The following is a 14506-nucleotide window of genomic DNA, read 5'->3' on the forward strand; positions in this document are numbered from 1 at the left end:
TTTTCTTGGTAGGAGGGTGGACACAACTATATTGGTTATATTGGAATATAGCCTGTGCCCGTTCTGCCACTCTTCTCACCGCCCCAGATACATTTTCACCTTTGGCATGAAGGTCGTTTGTGCCAGTGTGGATGATGATGTTGTCGGGTGTGTCAATCCTGGTCTGACTGAGTAGCTGCATTGCACTGTCAGTTGTAGGACACCAGAACGTATACACCTGGTGTCTAGGGAATAATCTTTCCTGGACTAAGAACTTCCCATTTGAGTCAATAAGGATTGCAGTTGTGGGTGATTGTCTGGGTGGAGCAGACTGGGAGACTGGTATTCTGACCTGGGCTGGAGCAGACTGGGAGGCTGGTATTCTGACCTGGGCTGGAGCAGACTGGGAGGCTACTATTCTGACCTGGGCTGGAGCAGACTGAGAGGGAGGTTGGCTGACCTGGGCTGGAGCAGATAGGGTGGCTGGTTGGCTGACCTGGGCTGGGCTGGAGCAGACAGGGTGGCTGGTTGGCTGACCTGGGCTGGAGCAGACTGAGAGGCTGGTAGGCTGACATGGGCTAGAGCAGACTGGTAGGCTGGTGCAGTGTCACCAGGCTGTGTGGTGGAGGCCATGCTGGTCTCAGGTTCTGCTTGTTATGCCAAGCTGGTGGACATGTTCTCTACATGCAGAGGACATAATGACTCGCTGCTGGTTGAGGGTGTGAATGTACCTCTCTCTTTGTTCTAGCTCCTTTCTTGTTGTGCTCAGATGGTCTCTGAGGTCATCATTTGTCTGACTCAGTTTGTCCATTCTGCTTTCTAATTTAGCAATAGATGCTCTGCTCTCCTCCCTGAACTGTTTCATCTCTTCTTTTAGTTTCTGGACAGTGTCCTCCTCTTGAAGCTTGTTCTCTCTGAGTTCTATGACCTCTGCTTCGACTAGAGAGAGGGTGTTGTGGAAACGTTGCATAGCAGGTGTTCTTGGTGTTGTAGGCATGTCCTTGGCTCTGTCTGCTGCAGGTGAGGTAGGTAGAGGGACACTGAGGGCTTCTTGCTGGATCACAGAGACCGTTGGGGCCTGCTTTTCACCGTCATCTCCCTCCTTGACTTTCTCCTCAGTTTCTGAGATGATTTCAGCTTCTGCTTTTAGGGTAGTAAACCTATTCTCAAAAGCCTGGAGGCTTGAATCATTGTCTTGTATCAATACAGTTCCATTATTATATAAGTTTACTGTTTGATACGTGTTGCTCTGGTCAGCTTCTTCAAAAATTATGATCTGACATCCTTGGCTGATGCCTCTCTTTTTTGAGAAAGGGAAATGGTTGCAAATAACCTTTTTCCATATGTGCCCTCGTTTGGTATTAAAAATTCAATTTGCTCTTGTTTTGCAACTGGTAAGATCTGCAAACAGGCATTCATGGTTCTGTCCCATCAACAAACCTTTGAAACTTTTCTTAGCTTTCTCTGTTTGGATGTCTGGTGGGTAAACAATTTCCATAGCAACGCTGGTGATGTTGGCTACAATGTTGCAATAGAAGTGTTGTTTCTTGTATTATTGTCTCTTGTGTCTTTAGAGGACTGTTTCACTTTGATGTCCTTTTTCTTCTGTCCTTATTTTGTCTTATTTTGTCTTTCTTTTCTTCTGTTAACTAGATATTCTTTGTTAGCTAGCTAGCTTCTTCCAGGAGAGTCCCTAGCAACTGCTTAGCAACTGGTAAACAATTAAGCCAGCTAAGAAAACGGTACAATTTTATGAAAAATAGTTACTTTTTCAAAAGTCTATCTTCTTTGTTTGTTGCTTGTTTTGTCTCCCATTCAGTCTTGCAGTTTTCTTTTGCTTTTTTCCGATGTACTTCACTCTAAAAACCATGTAAATATCAATATTTGTAGGAGCTCATCTTTTCAGCAGCTGCTGCTCAATTTGGAACTCTCTCTCTCTCTCTTGTTGTTGTTTGGTGAAGGCTGGTTGGGTAGCAGATTGTTATGAGGAAGACAGATAGTTGAGAGAATCAATGCTCATTAAGCAGACTAAACACAGACGCATGCATGCTCGCACACACACACACACAAACACACACACAAACACTTACACAAACACACACACATACTTTGTCCGACGCACATCGGTGGTGTGAGGGAAAAGATATGGATTGTTCCTGTAAGGTCCACTGGCTGCTCAGGACATTTCATTTTACTGATGCTCAGATGGAACCAGTTATAGATTGCCTCCTGATCAACAGATACCAAGCAGCTACTGTCAGTCAGGCTCTTTGGTACATTCTGTCCTCTCTGAAGTAATTTCCTTGACTGATGAAAAAACTGTTTCACTTTCTCATCTCACTTGTCACCCCTCCCATCTCTCTCTCACTCTCTCTCTCTCTCTCCTTTCTCCCTCTCCTCCACCTCCTCTATCTCCCTCTGTCCCTCTCCTCTCTTCTCTCCCTCCTCTCCCCTCCTTTCCTCCTTCTCCCCCTCTTCACCCTCTCACTTTCTCCCCTCTTATATTCTCTCTGCATCTCCTCCCCTCTCCCACTCATCCCTCCACCTGTCTCTGTTGCAGACATGACCTAGTTCCCCTCCACCAGGAAGTAAAAGGTCATGGTGCGCATCATGTATTACCTTCCCCTGCCTGGCCATGTGGGACCTTGGTGGTTGCTATGGGAGACCAACCAACGAGAGAGGGAGAGAGTGGCTTCATGCTGTCACCAGACTGTCAGGACAGACTAGAGCTCAATCACAAATAAACACACACGCGCACACACACAAAGACATACACATAGACACTTGGGTACAGAAATGCTTGCACACACACACGCATAAAAATTTAAACTTTCAGAGCAGAAAAAGAGAGGACAAAGTCCATAAAATGTATAAAATGTCACTATTTTACAGTCAGTCGACAAATACAACAATTATGTGTTGGCTTCAACAACAAGTGAAGACACTGTTATTTAAAGGTACATTGAACATTTCGTGACGCTCCGTTGTGCGTCCCAAAAAACTCCTTATTCCCTATGGGCCCTGGTCAATAGAAGTGCACTATAATAGCTCTGTACTTTTCACCAAGGTCATTAGCCAAGTCAATGGCTACAGCAGATAACAATCTTCACTCACTATAATTACTGTTCTTTCAATCTGTTCAAACTGCGAAGACATTCAATGGAAATAATGACAGTTTTCAGTTCATGGTCACGTTACTGAAGGAAAGCACAAATATTAACAAACCCATGACAGTCTAAGAGGGATAACTATGTGTCACATACTGAGTGAGTTCAATGAGACAATAAGCAGAGGCTGAAACATTTTCTAAAAACATAGAGGCTGTTTTCCAAATGCAGGTCTTCTCACAGTTCCACTAGAAATTCTGAGAACTGTCAAGATTTTGTATTTGTATTTATTATGGATCCCCATTAGCTGCTGCCAAAGCAGCATATCTACCGCATATCTACAGTACTAAATCCATGTGTATGTATAGTGTGTGTGTGTGTGTGTGTGCCAATGTTTGTGTTGCTTCACAGTCCCCGCTGTTCCATAAGGTGTTTTTTTATCTGTTCTTTAAATCTAATGTTACTGCTTGCGTCAGTTACTTGATGTGGAATAGAGGTCCATGTAGTCATGGCTCTATGTAGTACTGTGTGCCTCCCATAGTCTGTTCTGGACTTGGGGACTGTGGCATGTCTTGTGGGGTATGCATGGGAGGACGAGCTGTGTGCCAGTAGTTTAGACAGCTCGGTGCATTCAACATGTCAATACCTCTCACAAATAAAAGTAGTGATGAAGTCAATCTCTCCTCCACTTTCAGCCAGGAGAGATTGACATGCATATTATTAATATTAGCTCTCTGTGTACATCCAAGGGCCAGCTGTGCTGCCCTGCTCTGAGCTAAATGCAATTTTTCTAAGTCCTTTTTTGTGGCACCTGACCACACGACTGAAGAGTAGTCAAGGTGCGACAAAACTAGGGCCTGTAGGACCTGCCTTGTTAATAGTGTTGTTAAAAATAAATCTTTAAGGGCTTGTAAGTAAGTACTTCACTGTAAGGTCTACCTACACCTGTTGTATTTGGCGCATGTGACAAATCAAATTTGATTTGATTTGATAGTTAAAGTACAAAAGGGAAAATAAATAAACATAAATATGGTTTGTATTTACAATGGTTTGTTCTTCAATGGTTGCCCTTTTCTTGTGGCAACAGGTCACAAATATTGCTGCTGTAATGCCACGTGTTATTTCACCCACTCTCTCTCTCTCTCTGTGTCTCATCCTTCTGTCTATCCTACCTATCACTTCCACCCTGCTGGAGCAGGTTACTGCTACTCATATCATACTGTATTTGACACATGCGCCGAATACAACAGGTGTAGACTTTACCGTGAAATGCTTACTTACAAGCCCTTAACCAAGAATGCAGAGTTAAAAAGTAAGAAACATTTTCTAAATAAAAATGGAAATAGTAACACAATTTAATAACAATAATGAGGCTATATACAAGGAGTTGGTACGGAGTCAATGTGCAGGGGTACAAGGTAGTTGAGGTAGTTGAGGTAATATGGAAATGTAGGTAGTGGTAAAAGTGAATGGGCAATCAGGATAGATAATAAACAGAGTAGCAGCAGTGTTTGTTAAAAGTGTGAACGTGTGTGTGTCTGAGTTTGTGTGTGTGATCGTAAATATGTGTGTGTGTGTGTGTGTGTGTGTGTGTGTGTGTGTGTGTGTGTGTGTGTGTGTGTGTGTGTGTGTGTGTGTGTGTGTGTGTGTGTGTGTGTGTGTGTGTGTGTGTGTGTGTGTGTGTGTGTGTTGGAGTGTCAGTGTAGTATGTGTGGGTAGAGTCTAGTGAGTGTAGACAGAGTCAGTGCAACAGAAAAGACAACTACATCCAGTCAGGGTGCTACTGCCACACACACCTAGTGAGATTGAGGCTGTGGAGGCGGCATTGGGATCTTCTTCTCACCTTTGTCTTTGTGTTCTTAACAGCTTATAGGTCTTAACAGCTTATAGGTCAGAGGTTACTGGTTGCCCGCGGCGATACCCTGACACCTCATTACTCTTCACTACACCACATACACACACACACCGATAGCAGGAGGAACTTTCACATTAGAAGTCACTCGATAGGGCTCTTCTGGTGTGTGTGCATCTGTGTCTACCCGTGTGTGTCGTCTTTTAATCGTTACTGCCACTACATTGCTGGCTTGGTTACAGTACATTAGTCCACAGTGTTTGTTTCACAGTAAAGACAGTACATTGACATTTCGCTGTTTCACAGTTCCCAGTACAGAACTCCACAGTTCTAATCACCATTATTATAACCATAGTTAAAATACACTATAAGGCTCCTTCCCAAATGGAACCTTTACAGTGCACTATCCATAGGGCTCTGGTCAAACGTAGTGAACTATAGGGTATAGGGTGCCATTTGGGATGCACCTTAGAATCTAGGTCAGAGGACATCTAAGGCTTTCATTTTTTAATTTCAGGGATTTTTATCATAATAGAATAATTTATATTCCAACAAGCTCTCACAGTCTCACATTAGAATTAAACGTTCATCCATGTTTCTCAAACATCAAATTTCGAAGTTTAAGTTTAGGCATTAACTCCACATCTTTCAGGTTAGGGTTAAGGTTATACATGAATGCCACATCTTTCAGGTTAGGGTTAAGGTTAGGCATTAACTCCACATCTTTCAGGTTAGGGTTAAGGTTAGGCATTAACTCCACATCTTTCAGGTTAGGGTTAAGGTTATACATTAACTCCACATCTTTCAGGTTAGGGTTAAGGTTAGGCATTAACTCCACATCTTTCAGGTTAGGGTTAAGGTTATACATTAACTCCACATCTTTCAGGTTAGGGTTAAGGTTATACATTAACTCCACATCTTTCAGGTTAGGGTTAAGGTTATACATTAACGCCACATCTTTCAGGTTAGGGTTAAGGTTAGGCATTAACTCCACATCTTTCAGGTTAGGGTTAAGGTTAGGCATTAACTCCACATATTTCAGGTTAGGGTTAAGGTTATACATTAACTCCACATCTTTCAGGTTAGGGTTAAGGTTATACATTAACTCCACATCTTTCAGGTTAGGGTTAAGGTTAGGCATTAACTCCGTATGGTTTTTTATTTGACTTATTTCACCTTTATTTCACCAGGTAGGCTCGTTGAGAACAAGTTCTCGTTTGCAACTGCGACCTGGCCAAGACAAAGCAAAGCAGTTTGACACATACAACAACACAGAGTTACACATGGAATAAACAAACACACAATCAATAATACAGTAGAAAAGTCTATATACAGTGAGTGCAAATGAGGTAGGATAAGAGAGGTAAGGCAAAAAATAGGCCATGGTGGCGAAGTAATTACAATATAGCAATTAAACACTGGAATGGTAGGATATGTAGAAGATGAATGTGCAAGAAGAGATACTGGGGTGCAAAGGAGCAAGATAAATAAATAAATACAGTATGGGGATGAGGTAGATTGGATGGGCTATTTACAGATGAGCTATGTACAGGTGCAGTGATCTGTAAGCTGGTGCTTAAAGCTAGTGAGGGAGGTAAGAGTCTCCAGCTTCAGTGATTTTACAGTTCGTTCCAGTCATTGGCAGCAGAGAACTGGAAGGAGAGGCGGCCAAAGGAAGAATTGGCTTTGGGGGTGACCAGTGAGATATACCTGCTGGAGCGAGTGCTACGGGTGGGTGCTGCTATGGTGACCAGTGAGCTGAGATAAGGCGGGGCTTTACCTAGCAGAGACTTGTAGATTACCTGGTGCTAGTGGGTTTGGCGACGAGTATGAAGCGAGGGCCAGCCAACGAGAGCGTACAGGTCACAGTGGTGGGTAGTATATGGGGCTTTGGTGACAAAACGGATGGCACTGTGATAGACTGCATCCAATTTGTTGAGTAGAGTGTTGGAGGCTATTTTGTTAATGTAACGTTTGTCTTTCGGGGAGAGAGTGGACCAAGACGCAGCGGGTGATAAATACATGATGATTTAATTAGACAAGACGAACACTGACACGAAAGACACTTGATAATTTACAAAACAACAAACGACGTTAAACAGACCTGAACTTGTGAACTACATATAACGAAGAACGCACGAACAGGAAAAAACGAAACAGTACCGTGTGGTGTAACAAACACAGACACAGCAACAATCACCCACAAACAAACAGTGAGAACAGCCAGAGGTCCAGACAACAGGCCCTTCAATTTGACAGCTTCATGGCACTTGGCTCAATGCTCACTCTAGCCCGGCTAGTGCGGGGAGGTGGAATAACCCGCACCGGGGTAAGCACATGTACAGGAGACTCCGTGCGCTCTTCCGCACAACACGGTGTCTGCCTGTACTCTCGTTCTCCACGGTAAGCCCGGGAAGTTGGCGCAGGTCTCCTACCTGACTTCGCCACACTCCCCTTTAGCCCCCCCCCAAGAAATTTTTGGGTGAGCCTCTCGGGCTTCCAGCCGCTCTGCCTTGCTAGCGCCTCATAATGCCACCTCTCCGCTTTTGATGCCTCCAGCTCCGCTTTGGGGCGGCGACACTCCTCTGGCTCTGCCCAGGGTCCTTCTCCGTCTAGAATCTCCTCCCATGTCCATTCCTCCTTGTACCACTGCTGCTGTCGCTGCTGCCCGTCTCCACGCTGCTTGGTCCGGGTTTGGTGGGTGATTCTGTAACGTTCGTCTTTCGGGGAGAGAGTGGACCAAGACGCAGCGGGTGATAAATACATGATGATTTAATTAGACAAGACGAACACTGACACGAAAGACACTTGATAATTTACAAAACAACAAACGACGTTAAACAGACCTGAACTTGTGAACTACATATAACGAAGAACGCACGAACAGGAAAAAACGAAACAGTACCGTGTGGTGTAACAAACACAGACACAGCAACAATCACCCACAAACAAACAGTGAGAACAGCCTACCTTAATATGGTTCTCAATCAGAGGAAACGTCAAACACCTGCCTCTAATTGAGAACCATATCAGGCAACACATTTGACCCAACATAGAAACACATAACATAGAATGCCCACCCCAACTCACGCCCTGACCAACTAAACACATACAAAAACAACAGAAAACAGGTCAGGAACGTGACAGTTAATGACATCGCCGAAGTCGAGGATCGGTAGGATAGTCAGTTTTACGAGGGTGTGTTTGGCAGCATGAGTGAAGGATGCTTTGTTGGAATAGGAAGCCAATTCTAGATTTAATTTTGGATTGGAGATGTTTAATGTGAGTCTGGAAGGAGAGTTTACAGTCTAACCAGACACCTAGGTATTTGTAGTTGTCCACATATTCTAAGTCAGAACCGTCCAGAGTAGTGATGCTGGGCGGGCGGGCAGGTGCGGGCAGCGATCGGTTGAAGAGCACTCTTCACACTTTAGTTTTACTTGCATTTAAGAGCAGTTGGAGGACACGGAAGGAGCGTTGTACGGCATTGAAGCTCATCTGGAGGTTAGTTAACACAGTGTCCAAAGAAGGGCCAGAGGTATACAGAAGGGTGTCGTCTGCGTAGAGGTGGATCAAAGAATCACCAGCAGCGAGAGCAACATCATTGATGTATACAGAGAAGAGAGTCGGCCCGAGAATTGAACCCTGTGGCACCCCCTTAGAGACTGCCAGAGGTCCATACATCAGGCCCTTCAATTTGACATACTGAACTCTATCGGAGAAGTAGTTGGTGAACCAGGCGAGGCAATCATTTGAGAAAGCAAGGCTGTTGAGTCTGCCAATAAGAATGTTGTGATTGACAGAGTCGAAAGCTATAGCCAGGTCGATGAATACGGATGCACAGTAATGTCTCTTATCGATGGCGGTTATGGATGCTGGATGATATCCGGCGTTGCTGGATGATATCGTTTAGGACCTTGAGCGTGGATGAGGTGCACCCATGACCAGCTCTGAAACCAGATTGCATAGCGGAGAAGGTACGGTGAGATTCGAAATGGTCGGTAATCTGTTTGTTAACTTGGCTTTCAAAGACCTTAGAAAGGCAGGGTAGGATAGATATAGGTCTGTAGCAGTTTGGGTCTAGAGTGTCACCCCCTTTGAAGAGGGGGATGACCCCGGCAGCTTTCCAATCTATGGGAATCTCAGACGATACGAAAGAGAGGTTGAACAGGCTAGTGATAGGGGTTGCAACAATTTCGGCAGATCATTTTAGAAAGAGAGGGTCCAGATTGTCTAGCCAGGCTGATTTGTAGGGGTCCAGATTTTGCAGCTCTTTCAGAACATCAGCTATCTGGATTTGGGTGAAGGAGAAGTTTGGGCGAGTTGCTGTGGGGAGCACAGGGCTGTTGACCGGGGTAGGGGTAGCCAGGTGGAAAGCATGGCCAGCCGTAGAAAAATTATTATTGAAATTCTCAATTATTGTGGATTTATCTGTGGTAACAGTGTTTCCTAGCCTCAGTGCAGTGGGCAGCTGGGAGGAGGTGCTCTTATTCTCCATGGACTTTACAGTTGTAACGGATTTCCTCTTCGTCTGAAGAGGAGTAGCAAGGATCGGACCAATGTGCAGCGGGGTAAGTGTCCATAATAGATTTTTAATAAATCAAAATGAACACAGAACAAAAATAACAAAACACGAACAAACAACCGAAACAGTCCCGTATGGTGCAAACACTGAAACAGGAAACAACCACCCACAAAACACAATAGAAAACAGGCTACCTAAATATGGCTCCCAATCAGAGACAATGACTGACACCTGCCTCTGATTGAAAACCATACTAGGCCAAACACATAGAAATATAACAACAGAACAAAACATAGAAAAACAACATAGAATGCCCACCCCAACTCACGCCCTGACCAACAAAAATAAAGACATAAAAAAGGAACTAAGGTCAGAACGTGACAGTACCCCCCCCCCCCCCCCCCCCCAAAGGTGCGGACTCCGGCCGCAAAACCTGAACCTATAGGGGAGGGTCTGGGTGGACATTTCACCACGGTGGCGGCTCTGGTGCGGGACGTGGCCCCCACTCCACCATAGTCTTGGCCCACTTATGTGGCGCCTTTGGAGCGGCGACCCTCGCCGCCGACCTCGGACTGGGGACCCTTTCAGCGGGCCCCGAATAGACGGGAGACTCCGGCAGCGCCGGACAGGCGGGAGACTCCGGCAGCACCGGAGTGAAGGGCAGCTCCTGACTGACGGGTAGCTCAGGCAGCTCCTGACTGACGGGCGGCTCAGGCAGCTCCTGACTGACGGACGGCTCAGGCATCTCCTGACTGACGGACGGCTCTGGCAGCTCCTGACTGACGGGCGGCTCTGGCAGCTCCTGACAGGAGGGAGACTCTGGCTGCTCCGGACAGGAGGGAGACTCTGGCTGCTCCGGACAGGAGGGAGACTCTGGCTGCTCCGGACAGGAGGGAGACTCTGGCTGCTCCGGACAGGAGGGAGACTCTGGCTGCTCCGGACTAGAGGGAGACTCTGGAGACTCCGGACTAGAGGGAGTCGCTGGAGGCTCCGGACTAGAGGGAGTCGCTGGAGGCTCCGGACTAGAAGGCGTTGCTGGAGGCTCCGTACTAGAGGGCGACGCTGGAGGCTCCGGACTAGAGGGCGACGTTGGAGGCCTCTTGCCATGGATCCTCACTGGAGGCTTCGTGCCATGGATCATCACTGGAGGCTTCGTGCCATGGATTATCACTGGAGGCTTCGTGCCATGGATTATCACTGGAGGCTTCTTGCCATGGATTATCACTGGAGGCTTCTTGCCATGGATTATCACTGGAGGCTTCTTGCCATGGATTATCACTGGAGGCTTCGTGCCATGGATCATCACTGGAGGCTTCGTGCCATGGATTATCACTGGAGGCTTCTTGCCATGGATCATCACTGGAGGCTTCTTGCCATGGATCACCACTGGAGGCTTCGTGCCATGGATCATCACTGGAGGCTTCGTGCCATGGATCATCACTGGAAGCTTCGTGCCATGGATCATCACTGGAGGCTTCGTGCCATGGATTATCACTGGAGGCTTCTTGCCATGGATCATCACTGGAGGCTTCGTGCCATGGATTATCACTGGAGGCTTCTTGCCATGGATCACCACTGGAGTGGAGAGACACACAGGAGGCCTGGCTCTGGGAGAAGGCACAGGACTCACCAGGCTGGGGAGACATGCAGGAGGCCTTGTCCTTGGCCGAGGCACCGGATGCACTGGACCGTGGAGGCGCACTGGCGGTCTCGAGCGTAGAGCTAGCACCACTCGTCCTGGCTGGATTCCCCCTGTAGCCCGGCAAGTGCGGGGAGTTGGAACAGGCCGCACTGGGCTGTGCTGGCGAACTGGAGACACCGTGCGTAGGGCTGGTGCAATATACCCCGGGCCGAGGAGACGCACTGGAGACCAGATGCGCTGAGCCGGCATCATCCCTCCTGGCTCGATGCCCACTCTAGCCCGGCCGATTCGAGGAGCTGCGATGTAACGCACCGGGCTATGCGTGCGCACTGGGGACATTGTGCGCTCCCCCGCATAACACGGTGCCTGCCCAGTCAGGAGGGACATTTGATCATGTGGAAGGTGGTCATAATCCTTCCACCTCCATGAGGAAAATAATTCCTCTATGGGGTTAAGGAATAGAGAGTAAGGAAGGAGGAAAAGTGACATCATCCTGGGATGGGCTGCAAACCACTCTGTGACTGCATGGGAGTGGTGAAATGCCACATTGTCCCATACAATTTCAAACATTGGCCTATTTCTCCTCACTGCAACCCTTTCCTCACCTGGCACAACCCTTCCATAGAGGTCATCCAGGAATGGAATGGACGCTCGGTGTTGTATGGCCCAATTAGCGGTTTGTGTAACAGCAATCCATCAGAGGATATTGCTGCACACATTGTGATGTTGGCACCCCTCTGGCCCGGGACATCCACTGTGGCTCTTTTTCCAATCACATTCCTTCCTCGCCGCAGTGTTTTGGCCAAGTTGAAACCAGCCTCATCCACAAAGATGAATATGTGGGGTGTTACCTGACTTCAATCTCTCTAAAATCTCTCTCATGACTCTCTAAAATAAATCCACAAGGCAACATAAGAGTCAGTCTATTACGCTAGTTTACATTATACCTAAAAACATGCCATTGTGTGCCTCTGCCCTGTTTGGTTCTGTTCAAAACCAGTTCTGTATTTTATAGTCATCTTACCTGGACTTATTGGTTCCTGAGTTGCTTGACTCGTTCAGAGTTCCTCTCAAAGGGGACAGTATACAACTGCTTCATCCTTACTTGATGTTGTTTCAGGACTCTAGAAATATTTGTTATGCTTACATTGTCTGCCAACACTCGTCCCAAATCTCTGTGAGTTGTATGCCATTGTACCTTCACATCTCCCCCATCATTTATGCAAGGGTTAGGGAAGTCTGTGTGTGTGTGTGTGTGTGTGTGTGTGTATGTGTGTGTGTGTGTGTGTGTGTGTGTGTGTGTGTGTGTGTGTGTGTGTGTGCGTGCGTGCGTGCGTGCGTGCGTGCGTGCGTGCGTGCGTGCGTGCGTGCGTTTCAGATTGATCTACCCACCCCAAGGCTAAGGGATGCTTTCCTCGCGGTAGCCCCCCTGTAGTTATGAGTGTGTATTTCTAATTGTGTTCTCATTACAGTGACTGGAGGAGGGAGAAACCTTCTAGCGTAGCATAGCTAGCCCCAGGCACTCATAACACACACAGCTTCTAACTGCTAACACTACTCACTAATCATAGCCAATCACAAAGTCATTAGTCATTAGTACATGATTTATTATCAATGTCCACTTAACTCTATTTGTTCCATTCATACAACCATATGACAATGAAAAGGTCAAATAATGAATGCCAACAGTGACACACAGCTAGTCTATAGACATCAGGGGCCGTGCCGCAACTCAGAGTATTGCTGATCTAGGATCAGTCCCCCCCTGTCCATGTAATCTTATTCATTGGGATCTAAAAGGTGAAATGGAGCCTAAATCAGCACTGCTACTCTGAGATGCTTGATACCTATGGCCCCAGGGCATAAAAAGGACCATAATGGGACATAATGTCATAAGGACATAACTATGACCAGGGATATAATGTCATAAGGACATAACTATGACCAGGGATATAAAGTCATAAGGACATAACTATGACCAGGGATATAAAGTCATAAGGACATAACTATGACCAGGGATATAATGTCATAAGGACATAACTATGACCAGGGATATAAAGTCATAAGGACATAACTATTACCAATGATATAAAGTCATAAGGACATAACTATTACCAATGATATAAAGTCATAAGGACATAACTATTACCAATGATATAATGTCATAAGGACATAACTATTACCAATGATATAAAGTCATAAGGACATAACTATGACCAGGGACATAATGTCATAAGGACATAACTATGACCAGGGATATAAAGTCATAAGGACATAACTATTACCAATGATATAAAGTCATAAGGACATAACTATTACCAATGATATAAAGTCATAAGGACATAACTATGACCAGGGATATAAAGTCATAAGGACATAACTATGATCAGGGATATAAAGTCATAAGGACATAACTATGACCAGGGATATAAAGTCATAAGGACATAACTATTACCAATGATATAAAGTCATAAGGACATAACTATGACCAGGGATATAAAGTCATAAGGACATAACTATGACCAGGGATATAAAGTCATAAGGACATAACTATGACCAGGGATATAAAGGAAACAATGGCATGAGGGTCATAATAAATGAGGTGAAAAAGACAACATTAGCATAATGCTATAACAACACAATCGTGGCGTAAGGCCAGGACAATGACATCTTTGGGGGAAATAAGGCAGTGGGCACACATGGAGGTGAGATGGTAACATAAGGACGTGACGCTGTGTGACGTCTTTAGCTTAGTCACAGCTGACGTAGGCCATGAACAGCTGGTTCGTGTGCGTGTGTATCCAGTCCACAGCTGGCTGGCTAAGCCCTTTTATAAAAGCGCTGAGTCAATGGGGGAGAAAGAGAGAAACACACAGAGAGATTGGGCAAGAGGTTCTTTAGGCGTGTACATCTTCCCCCTCCTCTTTTATTCTCCTCCTGTTCTGTTCTTTTGTTGTTTATTCACTGTTCCACCTCTCCAGGGGTTTTATGTTGCCAGTCTGTTCTGCTGCTCCACCTCTCCAGGGGTTTTATGTTGCCAGTCTGTCCTGCTGTTCAACCTCTCCAGGGGTTTTATGTTGCCAGTCTGTCCTGCTGCTCCACCTCTCCAGGGGTTTTATGTTGCCAGTCTGTCCTGCTGTTCAACCTCTCCAGGGGCTTTATGTTGCCAGTCTGTCCTGCTGCTCCACCTCTCCAGGGGTTTTATGTTGCCAGTCTGTCCTGCTGCTCCACCTCTCCAGGGGTTTTATGTTGCCAGTCTGTCCTGCTGCTCCACCTCTCCAGGGGTTTTATGTTGCCAGTCTGTCCTGCTGTTCAACCTCTCCAGGGGTTTTATGTTGCCAGTCTGTTCTGCTGCTCCACCTCTCCATGGGTTTTATGTTGCCAGTCTGTTCTGCTGCTCC

The sequence above is a fragment of the Salvelinus namaycush genome, chromosome 27 (genome assembly GCF_016432855.1).
Source record: "Salvelinus namaycush isolate Seneca chromosome 27, SaNama_1.0, whole genome shotgun sequence".
Taxonomy (NCBI): Eukaryota; Metazoa; Chordata; class Actinopteri; order Salmoniformes; family Salmonidae; genus Salvelinus; species Salvelinus namaycush.